Source organism: Abramis brama (assembly GCF_963993115.1).
Source record: "Abramis brama genome assembly, chromosome: 5".
NCBI classification, from domain to species: domain Eukaryota; kingdom Metazoa; phylum Chordata; class Actinopteri; order Cypriniformes; family Leuciscidae; genus Abramis; species Abramis brama.
Genome location: NC_139967.1, coordinates 1455001 through 1465000, shown reverse-complemented (window position 1 = coordinate 1465000; position 10000 = coordinate 1455001). Strand labels below are relative to the sequence as shown.

At 38.8% G+C, this 10000-nt stretch overlaps 1 protein-coding gene across 1 annotated transcript in view; it reads left to right on the top strand.

Annotated features, from left to right (window-relative positions):
- ass1 (argininosuccinate synthase 1) overlaps positions 1–621 on the top strand; it is a 61698-nt gene extending 61077 nt beyond the window's left edge. The window contains exon 15 of the mRNA XM_084114245.1: positions 1–621. This exon is cut by the window's left edge and continues 545 nt beyond it. The gene's annotated coding sequence lies outside the window, so the exon portion shown is untranslated.
- Positions 622–10000: the final 9379 nt, after the last annotated feature.

Here is a 10000-nt window from a genome sequence, read left to right as displayed (position 1 = left end):
TTTGCAATAAACTTATGATTAAATACATGTAATCAACATTTGTAAATGAGTAGTTTTGTTTCTCCATCGTGTTTAATACAAAATAATACAATGTTTATTTATAAAGCACAATTTAAAAACAACCGAAGTGCTGTAACAGTACAAAAGTAATTTGATTATGCTGTTTGCAGTGCATCATGGGATTGTAGTTTTTAACACTTTTAAATCCCTATGGGAAAAATGAATGGAAAAAATACTTCCAGAACCAGCGCCTCTGAAAAACAGAATGTGAGTGACAGTTGTCTGGTCTTTAATAATGTTGATGTTCATGTAATGTTTTTTTCGGAATTCCGTTTTTTTAAATGTTACAACTTGTTTCGGAATGCTCAGAGAACATTCCATTCCCATAATGTGTGAAGAGTGATAGAATGGAATGTTCCGTTAACATTTTTAACAGTTCTCATGTTTAAAAAAAAAAACGGGACATTCAGAGAACATTAAAATAGAACATTTTGATCATTTAATGGGAACGTTAGCAAAACATTCTCAGAGCGTATTTCTGTTTGCTGGGATGCCGTTACTGTAATTCTTAACTCTGATTGAATGAGCTGCATATGCAGATATTAAAGTACTTCAGACGTCCATCAGTTTCTCTTTGCTTTTAAAGCTCCACACACACCCTGCGGAGAGACAGAACAAATAACCGTCATGATGTGACATGCTTGCTCTAAAACCATGTTTCTGTCCTCGGCAAAGCCATTTACTCTCCGTCAACAAATACTCTCGCAATTCTTCCTCTTAAGGTGCAAACTAAGGCTTTCTGATCCCTTTCCATTTCCCTGTGTGTGTGTGTGTGTGTGTGTGTGTGTGTGTGTGTGTGTGTGTGTGTGTGTGTGTGTGTGTGTGTGTGTGTGTGTGTGTGTGTGTGTTGTGAACGAGGAGACAGAACCCGGATCCCCCGCTGCTGGTAATAGACGCTGGCTCTTTCAGTCGGTCCTGAACTCAATTACACCACAGGCGTCTCATCCGCTCCTCCAATTACACACACCGGCCCCTTTATACACAACCACATGCATACGGGAACACACACACCTCGAGAACACACACACATTGAGAACACACATCACCTCGAGAACACACACACCTCGAGAACACACATCACCTCGAGAACAAACATCACCTCGAGAACACACACACCTCGAGAACACACATCACCTCGAGAACACACACGCCTCGAGAACACACACGCCTTGAGAACACACACACCTCGAGAACACACACACCTCGAGAACACACATCACCTCGAGAACACGCACACCTCGAGAACACACATCACCTCGAGAACACGCACACCTCGAGAACACACATCACCTAGAGAACACACACACCTCGAGAACACACACACATTGAGAACACGCACACCTCGAGAACACACATCACCTCGAGAACACACATCACCTCGAGAACACGCACACCTCGAGAACACACATCACCTCGAGAACACACACGCCTTGAGAACACACACACCTCGAGAACACACACACCTCGAGAACACACATCACCTCGAGAACACGCACACCTCGAGAACACACATCACCTCGAGAACACGCACACCTCGAGAACACACATCACCTAGAGAACACACACACCTCGAGAACACACATCACCTCGAGAACACGCACACCTCGAGAACACACACACATTGAGAACACGCACACCTCGAGAACACACATCACCTCGAGAACACACATCACCTCGAGAACACGCACACCTCGAGAACACACATCACCTCGAGAACACACACGCCTTGAGAACACACACACCTCGAGAACACACACACCTCGAGAACACACATCACCTCGAGAACACGCACACCTCGAGAACACACATCACCTCGAGAACACGCACACCTCGAGAACACACATCACCTAGAGAACACACACACCTCGAGAACACACATCACCTCGAGAACACGCACACCTCGAGAACACACATCACCTAGAGAACACACACACCTCGAGAACACACACACATTGAGAACACACATCACCTCGAGAACACACATCATCTCGAAAACACACACATTAAGAACACACATCACCTCGAGAACACACACACCTCGAGAACACACACACCTCGAGAACGCACACACATCGTGAACGCACAAACATCGAGAACGCACACGCCTCGAGAACACACACACATGGGAACACCTCACCTCGAGAACACACATCACCTCGAGAACACACACACATCGAGAACACACACACATCGAGAACACACATCACCTCGAGAACACACACACATGGAGAACACACACACCTCGAGAACACACATCACCTAGAGAACACACACACCTCGAGAACACACACACATTGAGAACACACATCACCTCGAGAACACACATCATCTCGAAAACACACACATTAAGAACACACATCACCTCGAGAACACACACACCTCGAGAACACACACACCTCGAGAACGCACACACATCGTGAACGCACAAACATCGAGAACGCACACGCCTCGAGAACACACACACATGGGAACACACATCACCTCGAGAACACACATCACCTTGAGAACACACACACATCGAGAACACACACACATCGAGAACACACATCACCTCGAGAACACACACACCTCGAGAACACACATCACCTCGAGAACACACACGCCTCGAGAACACACATCACCTCGAGAACACACACGCCTCGAGAACACACATCACCTCGAGAACACGCACACCTCGAGAACACACGCCTCGAGAACACACACGCCTCGAGAACACACACGCCTCGAGAACACACACACCTCGAGAACACACATCACCTCGAAAACACACATCACCTCGAGAACACACATCACCTCGAGAACACACACGCCTCGAGAACACACACACCTCGAGAACACACACGCCTCGAGAACACACACACCTCGAGAACACACATCACCTCGAGAACACACACGCCTCGAGAACACACACACCTCGAGAACACACATCACCTCGAGAACACACACACCTCGAGAACACACATCACCTCGAGAACACACATCACCTCGAGAACACACACACCTCGAGAACACACATCACCTCGAGAACACATCACCTCGAGAACACACACACCTCGAGAACACACATCACCTCGAGAACACACACACCTCGAGAACACACATCACCTCGAGAACACACATCACCTCGAGAACACACATCACCTCGAGAACACACACACCTCGAGAACACACATCACCTCGAGAACACATCACCTCGAGAACACACACACCTCGAGAACACACATCACCTCGAGAACACATCACCTCGAGAACACATCACCTCGAGAACACACACACCTCGAGAACACATCACCTCGAGAACACATCACCTCGAGAACACACATCACCTCGAGAACACATCACCTCGAGAACACACACACCTCGAGAACACACATCACCTCGAGAACACATCACCTCGAGAACACACATCACCTCGAGAACACACATCACCTCGAGAACACACACACTTCGAGAACACACACACCTCGAGAACACACATCACCTCGAGAACACACACACCTCGAGAACACACACACCTCGAGAACACACGCCTCGAGAACACACATCACCTCGAGAACACACACACCTCGAGAACACACACACCTCGAGAACACACATCACCTCGAGAACACACACACCTCGAGAACACACATCACCTCGAGAACACACACACCTCGAGAACACACACACCTCGAGAACACACACACCTCGAGAACACACACACCTCGAGAACACACATCACCTCGAGAACACACACACCTCGAGAACACACGCCTCGAGAACACACATCACCTCGAGAACACACACACCTCGAGAACACACATCACCTCGAGAACACACACACCTCGAGAACACACATCACCTCGAGAACACACACACCTCGAGAACACACACACCTCGAGAACACACATCACCTTCTTCAAAATAGGGAATGTGATTTGGGACGCAGCCTGAGCTCTCATTGATGGAGTGACATCACTGACAGGAAGTTGTTTCGTCACATGTGTCTCAGATGCCGAGGTATGAAAGCATCCCGTCTCGTCCAGGTGAATTAATGATCCGTGACCTTCCCTCAATTATGTCTCATTACCCCGCAGCCCCGAGGGATTCTGGGACACAATGGGAAGACATGAGAATTAAGAGTCGAGAGTGAAAACGAATCCTGACGGGGTTTTTCTGCTGTCCGTCTCACGTCACTCACACAAAGGGCTCTCTGTTCGGCTCCTCTCTGACGTTTACTATAGTAAAATCATCATAGATGAACATGCAAACAGTGGGTTTTATGGTGCATTGGCCAAAACTATGATTACCATGGTATAATTGTTAACTAAAACTAGTGTGTTACTTGAAATAAAATAAAAATGTGTTACTTGAAATTAAATATAGGCCCTACGTTAATTTAAATAAAATATAATATTAAAAAAAACATGGTTATTTTATTTCAGTTAGTAGCAACATTTATCATTTTTATTTAGTTTAAGATGAAGTATATCGCTAAAACTGAAATAAAATTAATAAACATACGTTTTAAATAAAATAACTTTAAAATGGAAAACAAAAACTAATTCAAAATATTAATAAATACTATAAAGTATATTAATTATACTAAATAAGAATGCAATAGAAATGTAAACTAGTGTTATTTTTTATTAAATCAGTTTTTATTTTTATATTTTCATTTTAGTTCAAAGTTTTAGTAATTTTGTTGGTGTTTTTGTCATTTTTAATTGTCTAATTGTTTTTAATGTCTATATAGTTATTATTTCAGTTTTAGTTTGAGTTATTTTAGTACTAAAGTTCTAAATTAAAATGAGAAATGTTTGCATTTTATTTAAATTTCAGTTAATAATGTTAATTATTTCAAGTAACACATTTTTTTTCATGCTTTTAGTTTCAAGTTTTTCTCTTTTTTTTCTTCCAGTGTTTAGTTCAGTATAATAACCATAATTTAAAAACTAGCCATTATTTTTTTTATTTTTTTTAAGTACCTGCAATTTGACTCGTGCCAGTTTGACATCTATTTTATTTACTTTAATTTTTTTATTGAACAATATCAATGTACAAACCATTGTAGGGAACAATAATATGCATATGAAAATATAACCAAATAATTAAATCTCCAGTTGTATATCTATCATTTTGTGTATAGGCCTATTATGTTTATTAAGGTTTCTCCAATTTATTCCCAAGCCTCTCTAAAAAAATGCTGGGATGTTTCAAAATATGAACCCAACCGTTTAAAAGTTTAACTTATTGATTGGGTTTCTCCATATTTGACCCAACATTTTTTATTATTTTTCAGTTAAGGTTTATTTCAAGTAACAAAAATGTATTTTCATGCTTTTAGCTTCAGTTTTAGTGAACTATAATAACCATAATTTAAAAACTAGACATGATTCTTTTTTTTGGTTTAAGTTCTCTGCAATTTCACTCGTGCCAGTTTGACATCTTTCAAGTACGAATACAATATGCATATGAAAATTTAACCAAACATGTCATTTAATCTCCATTTGTATATCTGTCATTTATATTATGTTAATGTTTCTCCAATTTTTTCCCAAGCCACTCCGTTTCAACCCATGTTTGGGTCAAAATATGGACGTGTTTAATTTAACGGTTGGGTTTGTCCATATTTGACCCAGCATATATATATTTTAGAGTGTGTATTTGAGTCTGAAGCTTTTTCATCCTCAGAAACGCTGAGATGTTCTGACATGTTGTCAATCACGAACCCTCCCTCTGCTCACCTGCGCTGCAACAATGACTTCAGGGCCTTTATTAACATCAATTATTGTAACCCAAGACTCACACACACACACGGGCCCCGGAGCCGACCGAGGCCCCTCGTCTTGCTGCCATTAAGGGGCTGCGGACAATTATGTCAAATGTTAAATGGTAAAACGACATCTAGATCCACGGGAAAGCAAACCTGCCATTTGAAGTCACTGTTTTCCCAGCTGAAATTGTTCACATAAAAGCATGAGAGAAAACCTGTCGATATGAGATGAGATTTGTTAAGCCTGCAGGATTATAACAGGAATCTGTTTTTTAAGACGCTCTGGAGGTTTGATCTAATGGATGGATATGAGGTCATAATCTCACAGCTATATTTCTTCTGGTTATGGATTTATGACTCTCTGGCGTGATCGTTAGACTGGTTTAAAAGGCTGTTTAAGGCGTAAAGCCTGATTTCTAAATGGGTTTACACTGCATCACTGTGACTCATTATTATAACTAATTTATTATTATTATTGTTATCTATGTACCATTCAAAAGTTTGGGGTCGGGATTTGCTAATGTTTTTGAAAGAGTCTCTTCTGCTCACCTAAGCTGCGTTTATTTGATCAAAAATACAGCAAAATATGTGAAATATTATTCCAATGTAAATCATCTGTTTTCTATGTGAATATATTGTAAAGTGTAATTTATTCCTGTGATCAAAGCTGAATTTTCAGCATCATTACTCCAGTCTTATATAAATAATTAAATAAAGTCCTACTATTTAAAATTAAATAGACATAATACAACTAATAAAAAGGGGCAAAAACACAAAATTACTGACACTATAATGAAAACGAACAAACAATATAAAATCAAAGTTTTTAATAGACATTTAAATGTATCTATTAAAGTCCCCCTATGGTGAGAATCCATCTTTTAATGTTGTTTATGTGTCTATGTGGTGTTTTTAATATGCTTTAAGACAAACCATGTGTAAATTCATAAGTCGACACCATTGCTGAGTATTTTTAAAACTGCAGTGAACCAAAGACAGTCTCAAAAACACTTTGAAATCGCTGGTGTTTCTGACGTCACAAACTACCTTGTAACCAATCAGATCAATGTGTGAACACGCACTGAGTGAGTGAGTGGAGGCGGGGCTCATTTGTATATTCATAGAACCACGCATACTAAATGAGGCAAGGGTGTCGAGTTACATTCAAAATATTTTAAGGCATGACTTTTTTTTTAAGGTAAAACCGGTTAAATATGAAAATATGAGAATTAAGGGATACAATTATTGATTACAGGGGGACTTTAAGAAGGCAATAAACATGAGAAGCGCTATATATATAAGAAATGGTGAGCATAAGAAGATTGTCTTTTTTTTTCCAGCAGGATGCAGTGAAGTTCTCAAGGAAGAGTTTTCATCGGTTTCTTGAATATTGTCAATGTCCCTTTAAGAACATTTCCTTTCGCTCGGCGGCCATCTTGGAATCGCCTCATCCATTTTCTCACGCATTCATGAAAAATCATCGCGGAGCAGAGAGGACACCGACAACACACCGACAGAGCAGGTTACTTTTGATATGAAACAAAGTCTCAGCATTCAAATTATGTCAGTTTTATTACAAAATTCAAACAATAAATACCGTTTTGGCGCTCTTTAACGTGGCGTGACAGATCGCTTTAGCGGTTCATGAACCTATCATCTCATCTCCTCTTTACTACAAGTTACAGCAGCAAATAAACATCAGTGAAGAACAACTTACTGGAATCAATCATGTCTCATGTATTCGATCAATCAGTGTTTCAACCACAGAAAGACGTCAATAAAACAGCTTGAGAACAATGTCACATAAAGCTAATCAATAGGCCTACATATAGCCTAGCCTAGCATGTTAGTTAAGTAGTTACAAAAATGAACTCTAGAGAATTTTGCTAAATATATGCTCTATATGACATGTTTATTATATTTTTCTCTTATTTAATTAAAAAGTATTATAATATTATTATAAAACCACACTATATTAATTTTATGAGAATGAGTTGTTCATTTTAAAGTCCCCATGAAACCAAAAGTGAAGTTTTTTGGCTTATGTTAGCCTTCCTGTTATCTATAAGCTAAATCTAGTGTGTTCTAAAACAATGACAAAATTCACATTTAGCATATACAAGCATTCAAAAAGTACAGTCACTCACTTCTGCCAATTATGGATCAGTGATTTTGATGACAACAATTCAAATTAAATCAGTTTCAATGAGTCAAGACAATTTCGTTGAATTGGGTCAAATTAGGCAAATTTTTTTGTGGTATGTGGTATTAACTTTATTACATTTGTCTTGACTAATTATATTATGTCGGTCCAACTTAATTTTTAATTGATTTACTAAGGTTTAATTCATTTAAAGACTGGTGTAAAAAAAATTATATATATTTTTAATGTTTTCATTTTCATAATTTTCATATTTATTCACCATCATTTTTGGTTAGTTTGTTTTGTGTTTTTGTCGTGTGTGTGTGTATATATATATATATATATATATATATATATAATGTTTAAAAAAATTATTGTCTATTCATTTTTATTTTAATACAAGTTAAAATAAATGGAAATGAGAATGTTGACTTGGCAACTAGCCTAGTTGAAATAAAGTAAGTTAAAAAATGTATAGATTTTTTTATTTCAGTTAATATTTATTTTATTTAAAGCAACAAAATGTTTTTTTATTCATTGATTCATTTTATGACTTTAGTTTCAGTTCGTTTCACTAACATGTCTTTCCCTTTGCTAAGAAACATGTCAAATAACACGTAATCCCCAAAATGTCGCTCATTCGAATGAATTAAACCGAACAAGAGGCAAAAATCATCTTTTAAGTGTGTGTTGCAGCTTAATCCCGTTGAAAGCGTGTTGAACCTGCTTTGATCCGTGTGTTTCCGTCTGACATCCGACTCCTGCGCTCGTGTGTTCTCGCGTCTCGGACGTCTGTTCCTGTCAAAGGGCACAAACTCAGATCTATAAAAGCAGATGGGGGGCCATTACTTCCAGAGCTGCTCCATCTTTGTTTCCGGCTTTGCACGTGATAAAATATTGATGGAAAAATAGAAATATTTTGCCTGCTGCTTAATGTTGCCCATCTGAGGGGGTTAATGACTGATGGAGACCCCCGATCTCATGTTACTTGAGCTTCAAGCTTCACACGAACGCCTGAGCGATCGATAGCTCTTTATCACACTGGCGTTTGCTTTCAGAAACACTTCAGGCCTTCGTGAGCTTCCACTGGCGTTAGTCGGACATCTAGAGCAACACATCTCCAACTCTGTGTCGTATAGCCTGAGCTAACCCTATAAAGGATCAAACTTTGCTGTCACACACAATCAGATGTAAAATTACGGCTGATAATAAAACAGTCAAACCAGAGTTTATTCAGACTCCTTCAACATTATCACAGTTTATTCGCTATAGTTTAGAAAATGGTAATAAAATATGAGCAGAACTCAGTTGATATTTGACTGGTTTTGTCCGTCCTTCTGTTAGACTGTCTCACACATGAATTATGTTGAATATCTGTCAGCTGGTAAATTTAACTACACAATTAGATAATACCAGTTTAGCTCAACCAATCACCAAGCAATGCTTCATTGTGTTCAGTCTGTGTGTAAAAAGAGCATTAGCAATTAAAGACAACACACTTCAGCAAAACATGATCAGCTCAAAGTGTCCGAATCATTTTTGGTCCCAAATTTTGTCCGAAGAATTTTTGGGTATAATATGTCACAGTTTACTTTATTTTGCTCTCCTCACTCACATAAATGACATATTACTATAGTATCCTGGACACACTAGTAAAATAAAATGATATCTGATGTCTGAATAATCTGCTGTACTGTTATAAAGATCTCATTGATTTACAAGCATCAGAATTTCATCTTACTTTTTGTCCATATAAATATCAGAATCTGCAGCAAATTGCATATTTTTCTCTGAATTCATTTTTCATCCGTGTTCTCACTGATGGATCAGATAAAACACAAATGCAAACTTATATATTTTTTTTCCCATTTCAAACATTAGATTTTTGACTGTTATTTCATGTCTGGCTTTACAGGGTTAATAATTATATATTGTTGCGTGATCAACAGTGTAATTGTACTAAAGCATTTATACTCATTAAATACTGGCATCAATTATTTTCATGCATTTGTTGATTTTTTTGGGGGAGAGTTTATCATAAA